The sequence below is a fragment of the Podarcis liolepis genome (assembly GCF_965112155.1).
Source record: "Podarcis liolepis genome assembly, chromosome: 6".
NCBI classification, from domain to species: Eukaryota; Metazoa; Chordata; class Lepidosauria; order Squamata; family Lacertidae; genus Podarcis; species Podarcis liolepis.
Window position 1 is genome coordinate 50,061,453 of NC_139559.1, and position 13,697 is coordinate 50,075,149.

At 40.3% G+C, this 13,697-nt stretch overlaps 1 protein-coding gene across 25 annotated transcripts in view; it reads left to right on the forward strand.

The window, feature by feature from the left end:
- PTPRF (protein tyrosine phosphatase receptor type F) overlaps nt 1–13,697 on the forward strand; it is a 474,052-nt gene that overhangs the window by 268,970 nt on the left and 191,385 nt on the right. The window lies entirely within an intron of this gene.

Consider the following 13,697-nt stretch of genomic DNA (forward strand, 5'->3'; position numbering starts at 1 on the left):
TCTTTAGTGCATAGGCTTAAAACAAAATGCTTCCATCACAAACTTTCATTAGCTCCAAACTACAGTACTTTACATTTGGGTCTACTCAGTTTTGCTTTGCTTCTTCTGAAAAATTAATTTTCAATATTTGAACATCTTCTAGCAGTTCTTTAGCAGTTCTTTCTAGCAGTTCTTTATTGTATGCATTTTAGCAGCTTATCATGAAGTTTACCCAAAGCTGAGGCAAATTTGTAGGCAAATTGGCCCCAGAAGGCAAAGTGATGAAATGTAGACCTGTCTGTTCCATGCAGTGGAGCAACAAAAATTGTTCTTATCGTGTCACAAAGTCAAAATTGTTTGGGATTGCTCTTGGCTTCGTTCAGCAATATGGACAGGAGTCTTTTCTCGCATTTATTTTGAGTGCTAACTCCAGCTGTGCCAATTTTGATCTGCAACTCTGAGTTCAGTGATTTCCCCAAAGGTGTGTGTGTCAGATAGAGACAGAGACAGAGAGCTCATTTTTTCCAGCTTGTCATGAGGCGAATACCTTGAAACAGAGATCAAGGCATATGATGACTACATTTCAATAATAGATTTAGTATTGATCTCATTCAGAGACCTATCTATCCATAATCTTTGTTCTGTTCACCATACACTCTAAATAATTTTGTGCCTAAATTAGTTTAATATTCCATCAACAGAAGCTGGCAGATTATACTGAGCACATTTATGATAGTAAAAACTGGGTCATTTGCATCATGATATAAACTTGTTAATTTGGGGGTCCTCGGAACAATTTCAGAAACACCTCAAGAACATATAAAAATAGTTGTTTTCTGGTTCTTGGGTTAAACCTATCACCTGCCAAGAGAAATTATCCCAAGCATCATTAACAGTACAGGAAGAGGTGTGGGGTGGCTCTGTTATGGTATCTGAAACTCTGGAGCTTTCAACATTTTAAGGCAGTTGTGACATTTATTACAGCAAACCATTTTATGTGAAAGACGTGGATGACAGATGTGTATGAAAGGTGCTAGTCTCTGGGGAGAGGTTGTGTGGTTAACTGCATGCTTCAGTTCTGTTGTGGCTGACCTGGACAATGAATTCAGGGGCTTGGACTTTTGCACTTGTTTTTAATCAGCAGTATTGATGAGGACTTAGGACTGTAACCTTTACCAATACCTTTACCTTTACCAATAACATTTCACATCTAAGCAGTTCTCTTTGGAAAACAGAGGAACCTAAGCATTGCTTCTAGATAGCAACTATGGCTTGGCTTTCTACTTGGTACAATTGAAATGAAGAAATCTATAGTTTTAGATGTATTTAAAATCAGGAACTTTCTTCTTCTTTTGCTGATGTCTTTTATCCTGTTCTTCTGGAGGGCCACAAGTCAAAGCATAGGCAAAAAAATTGCTGTCTGACTTGAGCCATCATTTTATTTTATCCATTACATGTTTATGGCACATTTTTACATGAGATCCATACTGTACCACAGCACACTGAATTCATTTTGTTATAATGAAGTTGCTTATTCAAAATTGTTTTGTTGCTTATGCAAAGTTATTTTAATATTTTCTAGCTGCAGCTTTGTGAATATCTTATATCTTGGCATTTCTTAAGAAATTACAAAGTGCTCATTGTTGCAGTCTATTCCATAGAAAAAGATGTATCTATCATATATTGTACATCCTGAGTGCTGGAAATGTTTTGTTTTTTTCTGTGAAGGCAATGCAAGTTTGTTAGATAACATCTTAATGCTGTTTGGGTCCTTACAATTGTGATGTTTCAATTTCAGCAGAAAACTCAATAATAGAATACACCTTAATTTTTTCTGTACTTGCATGTTTTAGGATTGTGGTAATATAGGGGCAATATGGACAGAGAAGGGGGCTATTAGCACAAGCATTGGGGATGACTGCTGACAGGAAAGCCTGCATTGGTGGCTCCTTGTGCTATTAGCATATTTTGGCTTTTGCTTGAGTCAGGAAGAGCTGTTTTGTAGTACTTCTCAACTAGTTCTGAAGTCAAATCCTTGATTGGGTGCTGAGAACACAACTGGTTATGGGCTAAAGGCCAGTATGTGCACACTCTTCATATACTTCTCCCACAGCCACCAGTTGCCTCACATGTATAGTTCAGTCTTCACTTGAAAGTGAAGTGGTGTATTTCATATCAAATATAATACCCTGACAAAACAATGAGGTTGTCCTGAAGTTTTATGCATGATGATGCTTGAAAGGCACTGTAGTCTAAACCACTGAGCCTCTTGGGCTTGCCAATCAGAAAGTCAGTGGTTCAAATCCTCGCAACAGGGTCAGCTCCCGTTGCTCTGTCCCAGCTCCTACCAACCTAGCAGTTTGAAAGCACACCAGTGCAAGTAGATAAATAGGTACTGCTACGGCGGGAAGGTAAACAGCATTTCCATGCACTCTGGCTTCCGTTATAGTGTTCCGTTGCATCAGAAGCAGTTCAGTCATGCTGGCCGGGTCCACATGACCCGGAAAGCTGTCTGCGGACAAATGCCGGCTCCCTCGGCTTGACAGCGAGATGAGTGCCACAACCCCATAGTCACCTTTGACTGTAACCTTTACCAATACCTTTACCTTTACCAATAACATTTCACATCTAAGCAGTTCTCTTTAGAAAACAGAGGAACCTAAACCTGCCTTGCATCCAGGATAGTTTACTAGCTTGCCCAGAAGTGTCTCAAGTTTTTTAAGAGACCTGGAAAATGCAGTGAATTAAAACGTAATGAAGAGACAGCATGTGTTTCTACCTCATCTCTTTCTTGCTCAGTTTAGAGATGGTGTACATATTCGTAAAAGCACATTATTTCTGCAATCCTTCACCTGCATAATATTCATATTTGATTGAGGGCTGTGCGTTTGAACTGCCCCCCAAACTCTCTTAATATTGAAAGTAAGCATTTCAAGGAGAAGACATGAATCCTTTTGGTGGATATGCTTGCTTTCCACCAGTCATGTTTTTCATTGTCAAGGAGCAGTGTTCAAATATTTGGGTTTTTTCTGTATGCAGGGGGGCTGAACTGTATGCTTTTTCTGATTGTGTAGGTCTTTTCTTAGAGTACCTGTGGGGTAAGGTAAGAATCTTTTAGTGGCTCTGAATGCATTCCTTATATTGTAATTGAGGCCATTGGTCTGGATGTTTTCACTGGTTATTTGCAGTCAAACTTGAAAAATGTGGAATGAATCACTTATGACTGACTTTACAGTTGACGTTATGTGACATTTTATTTGCAATTGTAAATACAGGAAATGGTAGTGAAATGTGAAAAATGTGATGTGTCATAAACATTACAGCCTCCTCATTAAATTTATTGTATGTTTCTGAGATACCCAGCAAATGAAATAAATCTGGGACATTGTTTCCTCACAGCTACAGTTAAGACATTTTCTCAAAGATATGTAAATAAGAGGTTGAAATGGAAACCAGCTTTTTGTTATCTGTAGATTTGAGATGGTCAAACATCAACATAATTATAAAGTCCACCAGTTTTGCTTGAGTGCCCATTGCTTGCAATTGACTGTGCATCTGTTAGCTGCGAGCTGCTGGTTTCCACGGAAACTGCATGTACCACTACCTGTGAATAATTGAGAATGACAGCTGTAATGAGGGAATTTTGGGCAAATTGTGTAAATATTCGTAACCAGATTACCCTGATAAAATATTTTCACAGCAGATAAAGACATAACTTCCAGGCTTAAGGAGATCAAACTGAAGAGGAGCACGAGAGGGTCCCTCAATGTGAAATCCAGGGAACGAGTGCTTTAAAACCTGTAACAAATTCCCCATATTTGAGAGCAGTGTTTGTGAAACTCTGATTCCATGCACCGCCACCTCAAGGGCCTGAAATCCTTTGTAGTTTCGTTCCTGGGGGCAGGTAATTGGATTGTGTGTGCTCTGAATATGTAAGTACTCTTGAGGCCCAGAAGGGAATAGCCAAAGAAGCTGTTAGGTGGAGGCAGGTATCTTATTTGTTTTTCCTGTTACAGACCCTCCACACCCAGTGGAGGGTCAAGGAAGGTCATACAGCACAAAGATAAAACAATAAACCAACCCCTGTTATCCTTTTATATCACCTATTTTAAATAAATAAATAATGCTGCTCTTACAGCAGCTTAATATTCTATGCACTCCACTGCGGTACAATCTGCATAAGTCCAGGCAGCCCATCTACCAGTTAGATAGAGGGTGTGTGTGTGTGTGTGTGTGTGTGTGAGAGAGAGAGAGAGAGAGAGAGAGAGAGAGAGAGAGAGAGAGTATGGGGAGGGTGGCGGGGGGGGGGGAGGGGAGAGCAGGAGGCAGGCAGACCCAGCTGGTTATAACAGGATTCAGCATGATTGCTGCTCAGGTCATGTTGGCTTTTGTTTATATCAGCTTGAAATGACCTGAAGAATTTCCATTGCCCGTCTCCATGTTCCTTGTCTCTGTACTGAAGCTTGCAGAAAAAAAGGTGCAGTCATGTCAGTAGGGCTGAGTCTGGTCCTGAATGAGCACAAACAGTTTTGTGTTGTTAAAAGGTTCTCTTGCAGTCTGCAGCTAGTGAAAAGGCTAAGTATTTGATACCATAACTAGCTGTCCAAATTAACTTTTCCTGGAATTTCTGCATTCTATTTCAGCAGCAACGGAAGTTCTTTTAGCATTAAGAATACACCCTGGATGCTTGCTTGCGGATTTGTCTTGACAGAGCACTAATGCAGAGGCTAAGGTGATTTCACCCCCTTCTTACTATTTTGCTGCCTGCATTTGCTGCACTCAAAGTCTTCCTATTCTCCTCTGTGCCAGCCGCCTGTGGTATGAGAGAAACATCAAATGACAGCATGCTGTTTTTAACTTGGGGGGGGGGGTGTAAAAAAATTATCCAAACCTTGAGGTTAATTAGGTGAATTATCCTTAGGTGTCTTCTCCATTCTATTCAGAATAAAATACTGCCATTTGTTGTTTCAGGGTCTGTTGTGACACAATGTGTGGGGGCTGGGCTGGGCTACTTTGCAAAATAAGGGAGGATGGCAGATGATTCTTTCGATTTGAGAAATGGAAGTTGTCACAAGTCACATCTGCAGTTAATTAATTTGGGGGCAAATTTGTAAAAAAGGTGCAGTACATCTAGGACACTAGGATATATGTGGCTGAGTGATGGAAGGAGAATTGTTCTCTACAGAAACATTCAATGGTCTTAATTCTTAAAGTGAAAGAAACATTTCTCATAAATTCTCTCTTGAAGTGTAAAGGAAGATTTCTGTAAACTTTGTAGAGGGAGGCAGGTGTGTGTGTGATTAATCATGCTTTGTTGCTGACTGACAACACATTGTCAAATGCAATAGTAAGGGGGGCTTAAGTAGAAATAAATATGCCTGTTCTAGTCCTTCTCTATTCCGGGTGCCAAAACCTTGTCAGAGTGAAATATAGAATTGAGCCTGAATGGCTGAACAGCTTCCATCTGCTTCAGAATCTCTCAAAGATAATCAAGAATGATGAAAACTGTTACTTTCTTTTTGACCTCCAACTGACCTGTTAGCCTGGTGTCTATAAAACAAGGAAACTCCTGACCTGACATAATTTCTAATGCCTCTGTAGATCATACCTCTTCCATCAATATTTCTAGTACAAAGATTTCTAGTACTTGTGACTGCTCTTTATTCATAAAGAGAAATTTTTGAATCTAAGATTAGCTCAATACATGTTTGTGTATTCACTCACTAAATTAATTTTGCAATTCTGATACCTGTTTCCTGCAGGCAAAATAGCAGGTTGTCCTTCAGGAGCATCAGCTGGCCCAGTCAAGAATCACAATTTCTTGATTGTGATCCTTTGCTGGGGGATGGGAACAGTGGCACAAGGGAGCTTTCTGTTGCCTAATTTGTTCAAGCAGAGTGTAATGGCTGAGTTGTCTATTCAAATCTGACCTCTACCATGAATTTACTAAGTTGCATTATTAGGCATACCACTCTTATTTCTTCCTTAGCCTTTCACCTACAGTGTTGGGCTATGTAGTGTAATCTTACAGTTTTCCTTACAACAAAGCTTTATGTGAAAAGACTTGAATACTCTAAAGCACCATATAAGTACTTATTACTGTTATTCGTCATTTCCTTTCTCAGAAGTAGCCCCAGTAGCTTTCTCAGGCTTGAGTGGGGTCCCAGTCTCTCAAGCCTCTTTCTGTAAGGAGTGTCCATCACTGTTTAGAAATGTCCTGGTTATATGGCAGAGTTGTGAAATTAATGCAAAAAGCAGCCAATTTAATATACATTGTTGTTGTTGTTACTACTACTACCATATATTTTTATATATTGCACATGTATTCTTTTTTGTTTCATGATATTTAGAACAATTACTGCAGTCAGTATTATAAGGGTTACTATTAATTATCTTGAATTTCCAGACATTTCGTTTGCAAGACTAGACTTTGGAATTTAAACTAGATTTATGTCTGATCTGTTATAATCTATTCTTTTATCTATTAGAGTTTGATCCTAAAATAAAGTGTGATTATTGCTCTCAAGAACTGGGTCAGGACTTTATTTGCAAAAGAGGTGGTTCTGAATTGTTCAGTTATGTACAATGTATGGTGAAACATCTTCATAACTTACTTGTGTTTAACTAGCTATTCTGTATTAGATGTGACTTGGAAACCAGATATTACATGTTTTATTGTTTCTAATTAATCTTTGTGTTTGTTACTTTTAAAAATAGATATTAGCCACTGTACCATCCTGAATAACCATTATAAAACCTCAATATTCTGCTATAATTTGTACATCACTATAATTGTTAACGTTTACTTTCTTACTATAATTTGCTCATTGCGTTTACTATCCAGCCCTAGAAATTTGGGGAGGGTTTTGTGGACATTCAGGAGATTGATTGTCAAGCTGATGTAGAATTTATTGTTGCTTTAGAGTACATTTTCCTTTGCTTTTTTAAAAGTCACTGATCTGGATGTTTAAAACCTTTTTCGATTGACTAATAAACTGAAACTGAGCTATTAATAATGCCATTATTCTGTGCTTTGCACATGGCTAAGAATATCTGGTCTCTAAGGGGATGCTGTACTTGGCTCCCTTCTTCCTTTGCCTTGTCCTCCCTAGTGTGTCCAATTCACCTTCACACTCACCACTATGTGTCTTCTTAGCTTGCTCTTGCACATGCTTTATTTCTTTTCTTCTTTTTGCCCTCTGGGCCTCAAATGATGCTTTACTATGTACTAATTTTCTTGCCTACTCCTTCAGATTCTCATAAATCTGCTCTTGTGTTTGCTTTAACCCTTCTCGTGTACACTGCCCCCCCCCCCGCCATTAAATAGCTATATAATATTGCTGCTCATTGTAACCCTCGCTCTTGTCTTTGTCTGCTTCTTTCTTCTGTGCTGGGACTCAAGGATCTGTGGGAATAGGGTGTTTTATTTTTAATCTCCCAAGAAGGACCATGCAAGGTTAAAGTACTCTGCTGTTTATAAAGATACATGGGTGGTGTGTGGTCTAAACCACTGAGCCTCTTGGGCTTGCCAATCGGAAGGTTGGTGGTTCGAATCCGTGCAATGGGGTGAGCTCCCTTTGCTCTGTCCCAGCTTCTGCCAACCTAACAGTTCGAAAGCACACCAGTGCAAGTAGATAAATACCTACTGCTGTGGCAGGAAAGTAAAGGGCATTTCTGTGTGCTCTGGTTTCCATCACAGTGTTCTGTTGCACCAGAAGCGGTTTAGTCATGCTGGCCACATGACCCGGAAAGCTGTCTCTGGACAAACACCGGCTCTCGGCCTGAAAAGTGATATGAGTGCCGCACCCCATAGTTGCCTCTGACTGGACTTAACCGTCCAGGGATCCTTTACCTTTACCTTTTTACAGAGTTTAAAAAATAAAAATAAGAAGAGCCATGCTGAATCAGGCCAATGGCCCATGTAGACCAGAATCCTGTTCTCACAGGAACCAGTCAGATGCCTACGGGAAGCTAATAGGCAGGAGCCAAATGCTTAGAGCACTCTCTCCATTTGTGATTCCCAGAAGCTGATGTTTAGAGGCATAGACAGTGGAGGGGGAACATAGCCACCATGACAAATCTCCAGTTATGGCCTCATTGTCCATGAATTCATCTCATTCTCTTTTAAAACCATCCAAGTTGGTGGCCATCACTACTTCGGTGGAATTTGGGAGTAAATTCCACCCTCTTACTATGCAGTGTGTTTCTGTTGTGTGTCCTATATCTTACAACATGTACCAGATTCTTGGGAGAAAGAGATTGAGAAGGGGAGTGGAACTTCTCTCAATCCATTTTCTCCACACCATAATGCCATACACCTCTATCATACCCCCACTTACTGGCCTTTTTCTCAACTAAAAAACCTAAAATTTTGTAACCTTTCATCATAGGGAAGTTGTTCCAAACCCTTGATCATTTTGGTTGCCCTTCTCTGAACCTTTACCAACTCTACAATATCTTTTTTGAGGTGAGGAAACCATAACTGCACAGTATTCCAAGGGTGGCATCAGCATACGCAATTCCATTATGCTTTTGACAGTTTTCCTTTCAGTCTCTTTCCTAATAATCCCTAATACATAACTCTTATTTTTCACTGCTGCTGCATGCTGGGTTGACAAACTTCATTGAACTACCCACTACAACCCCAAGGTCTTGTTTCTGGTCAGTCATCTCCAGTTAACACCCCATTAGTGTAAATCCAAAGTTAGACAATTTGCTCCAATGTGCATCACTTACTTTGTGTACCTTGAATTGCATTAACATTTTATGCCCAATCACTCAGTTTGGAGAGATCCTTTAAGAGCTCCTTACAATCCTTTTTTTAATTGCCTTGAACAATTTGGCCACCTCTTTTTATTTTATTACTTTTGTTCCATTGATTAAACATTTGTATCCTACCTGTCCTCCAGAGAGTTAAGGGAAGTGTATATATACGGAGTCATTCTATTTTATGTGAGCACAATCTATTGATGTTAAGTTGGGCTGCCTTGGTGTACCCCCCCCTTCACTGATGCAGCTGCAAGGAGGAATTCATAAGCTTTTGCTCATATTTCAAGTTACCCACTATGTCATTCCAGTTTGGACCTTCGTTAAGTTTAACCATAGGTTAGGACTGAAGCAACATGCTAAACTGTGGTTCATCTAAAACAGAAGCAAAAGCTTCTCATCTCATGGCAGCAGCACAACTGCAGCTAGTTTTTGAAGTGCTTTGAGGTTTTTAACCACTTTGAGCATTTTTGTGGGGTTTTTTTACAATCAAGTGGTTTATAAATATTATTAAATAAAGCATGGTTTAGCATTATGTTTGAATACATGCGGTGTGCCTAGTCCAAGGTTGTGCACTGTTTTTTATGGCTGTAAGGAAATTTGGATCTAGGACTCCCGGAACAAGGTCAGCTGTACACTACAATAAAGAATAAAGGAGCTCATAAATTCCTAGATCACCAGCAGTTATAAGATTCTCCATAACTCTCTCCCTTGCTGAGTTTTAAAGGAATTTTTTAGGCAGAATGTGTTTGTGTCACTCTTGCGTTTCTGGGAGCTCAGTAACTCTCAAAGTGTAGGTCTTCAACAGCAGTGTCTGTATTCAAGGCAATAAAGGAGGGTCACTGAAGTCTGAACTTGACTCCCTGCTGGGAAAAAGTTAAAGATTAGTGACCTGCTGTGAACAGCCATTTACTTGAAACACATAAAGAAGTCTTTAATAGCAGGTATAGGATTGGCTTGTGATGGAAAGAACACTGAATGCACCTGACCAGTTGCAGCAGGGTCCTCGAACTCCTAATGTGCTTGCTATGGCACTGCTGATGTAAAAAACTAACTGTTTCCATGTTCCATTGCAGTCAGTTCTCCCTTCCCCTCCACCTCCCAGTAACATATAGGAGGAGCAGCCTATTACATTGAGTAATCCTTGGACCTGAATTCTGTGTCTTAAGCCAGAATTACCCCCCTCCCCCACGAACATCCATGTATCCAGTGCTATTTTTCTAGAAAAAGAGGTGCCATAAATTCCTCACCATAAATTCCTCCCTTGTTCTCTTACAAGGACAATGGCACCCACCTGAGCTCCGGCTGAAAAAAAAGCCCTGTGTGTCTCTGTTAATTTAAAAATTAAGGAAATGCTGGAGTTTCCTGTTGGGTATGTCCAAAAAAACCCCACCCATTGGATTAAAATACTTTCCCCATTCCATTATCACAGCTCTAATTCAGTGACAGATATGGGTGTATTGCTCCTTACCCAGAGTTGTATAAATTGGAAGAAAAAATTTATGTCATTGCTGTATTAATAGTTGCTACAGTGGTACCTCTGGTTACGAACTTAATTCATTCCGGAGGTCTTATGGAAACCTTTGGTATGAAGGAGGGTGTCAGGAACCACACCACTGATTACTTTCTGGGTGCTCTGTTTCTCAACCACTCCCCAGCTGTCAGAAAACAGTTGGCATGGAAGTGCCAAGGTGTTGACAACACTGGCACGTGGATCTCCAAACACCTGTCATAACCTTAGCTAAGTGTCTGCTGCAGCAAGACTTACAAACCACTTGTGTGGCCTGGGGTACTTATAGAACCAGACTGCTAACTAGCAGAAGGTCGAGATGCCAGCCTGAGCCATCCCTACACAAAAAGTAGCAACTGCAAGAGCAGGATCCATAACACTGAAAGCAGCAGGATGTATCACAGCAGTAGTGAGATGATCATGCGATATCAGTGGCGCCTTGAAATCGGCTGCTCTGTTCTCCCTCACATGAGGGGCAATGTATTGCTGGGTCAAAATTGTTATAGCAGTGTGATTTCAGAACCGATTTTGGCTAATATATTGAAAAATCACACAGAACTAAAACAGACCATAAAATATCACAATATTACCATGCAAAAAAAAAAGTGGACCCCATGGGTGCAGGCTGTGGATCCCTAGGGGTCCCCAGACCCATAATTGGGAACCACTGGTCTAGAATCTGTAGGAACCTATCCTTTGAGCTGTGCATCACAACTGCATTTTAAAGGATTGGCAGAAAAACCCCACCTCAGCAGCTTATTGTTGTCATCTACTGACACATGTACTTTGACAGTAGCAAACTAAGCCTGTACATTTAAACAAACAAGTGAACTGTGTTCTACATGGATAAAATCGTAGGATGCACCCTGCTTTAATTAGAGCTAGTGAAGCTCCTTTGCACTCCTTCTGTTTACTATCATAAGCAAATTACATATGCTTGCAGCACAATAAAAATAGGATGGAGGGGCAGGTGCTGCCTTTAAAGCAACAAATCAACCTCAAGATAATTAGAAAAAAAGCCACAGATATTTTCAGAACAGGTGGCTAATACAGAAGGATTGGAAGTGAGAAAAGTGCCAGACACCTGGTATACACTTCCAGAATAAAAGTGAGAATGGCTTATGATGCTTGGGTTTGTGGGAGAGTTCCCTGTGAGCATATTCTTCCTCTCAAGGGAATACTTGCCATTTCTTTTATCTACTCTGAATGCTGCCTTGTTTTGCCTGTGTATCACAACGGATGTTGTTTGCCCTTTTCCTAAGAAAATAGTAGCCTGATTTTGATCAGACATTTTCTTCTGTAGAAAGTTTGTCTTGTGGTTTTGTAACGTTGTGGACTACACATTTACTCAGCACAAATGGCAGGTGGGAGGCAGAAGGCAAACCGTTCCATAAAATGTGGACCAGAAAAGTGTAATCAGTGGAATGAAGTCCCTAAAGGTAGCTCACAACTTCAGTTCTGCTCCCCCTTTTCCATTCCCTTGGCTGCAAACTCATGTTGAATTTGCTATTGGTCAGGAGGCTTATTCAGCATTACTGCATCATGTCCACCCTGGCCACTTGAATGTGCATGGCTTATGCTTTCTGACCTTTATACATACATGTTGGTGTAACACTTCTGCATTTCCTTTGTCTTCTTCATTATGATTCTATGATGGAAACAGTTATGTTTTAGTTCACTTACTAGTTTAAGCCCTCATATTCAAGGCTGCAATCCAGACTCTACTTACCTGGACATGTCCCGTTAAATTAAATAGTACTTATTTCTGAGTAGACATGGTTGGAATTGCACTGTAAGGTAGTCAGCTTCCCCACCCCCACCCCACTGCTCTTAACATTGGAACAGTGGCATTAAAAGTTTGAATTAAAAGCTTTTGCTTGCCAAGAGACCACGTTCTCTTCCCTCTCTTAGAGAGCCACTGCCGTGTATCCTTTTGTATCCCCTTTTATCTCCCCCTTTGCCTCTGTCTATTCACAGCTACCCAAGTTGTGTTCATTGTGTTACAACAAAGCAGAGATACTGTGCACATTAATATTTCTCCATACCTACTCGCTTATACATTATTTTGCTTTCTTATTAATCAAGGTTTCTATTCTTCTTGTTGAAGACTTTTTTTTAAAGGCAACCTCGCAATCTGGCATTTAAAGTTCTCGTTAATTTAATTCCCCTTCTCATTTGTTAACAGGCCTACTTTTTTCCCTTGTTATTCTTTCCCGTGGCACATATTCGCACACATGCGCGCGCGCACACACACACACACACACACACACCAAACCTTCATTAACTTGCATTTGTGATAATTCCAGCACACTTTCCTAAAAATGCAAATAGAAGGATCAAAGAGGATTGTATATTATAGCAACATTCACACTCCAGATTAACATAATTACTGAGCTTTACCCCAACCATTCTATACAGAAACATCAGGCTCAAAAAGGAGATCATAAAAATAGGGGTAGGCACTTCTTGCTAGAAGGGGAACTCTGGGAGCAGTGTTTCCCATCCCTGGGTCTCCAGCTATTTTTGGACTACAACTCCCATTATCCCTAGCTAGCAGCACCAGTGGCCAGGGATGATGGGAATTGTAGTCCAATTCCCAAGGTTTGGAAACACCGGAGTATGCAGGAAAATCTTACTTTTTTCAGGGGGGAGTCCACCTCTATCCCAATTTTCCAGGGCTGTACATGGAACCTGGCATCAGGGAGCAGCATGCAGGTGTGAGCTTTTAGGCAAAAGGAGTCAACATATTTCTCAGTCTTTGACCCTGGGGTGAAGGTATATGCATGTACTTTTATGGAACTGGCCTGGAGGGAAACATATCTGTGGATACCCATCACCCAGGAACAGTCCATATACACACACATATATACCCAACTAGGATACATCTATATCTAAAATACATAAATAAATGAACTAATTTTGCTGCTTTTCAGTTATGATTTATTTTTAAACTCCACCTAACCTTTTTTTTGTTTTTGTTTTTTTACAGAGCCATATCATGAATCCACCTTACTTATGAGTAAACATATTACACTTTCAGGGAGGGCAGGGACAAGCACACTAGCATTCCTCATCCCATCACCGTCTTTGGCATGAATTAGTGGGCAACTATCTGCAGCACGTGCCTGCTTTACACTTATGTAGATGACAAGGAAAAAGGGAAACATGAAACATATCCTGTATTTTTAGTGTTTTGGAAATTGGAAGAAATAGACCAGCTTGCATTCATAGTCCAGCCATTGCAAGTTCATTAGCAGCTTTAAGGCATGATCCAGCACATGCTAACTCCGGAGTAATTCTGCATCCATGAAAGGAGATTGCTTATAGGGCTTAATGGAACTCTTTTCTCACACTCTCCCACCTGACCCAGATTGCAGTATAGTGACTCTTGTTTACAATTGAAAGTTGATGCATGCCTCTGTGCATTCCTTACCGCTGTAGA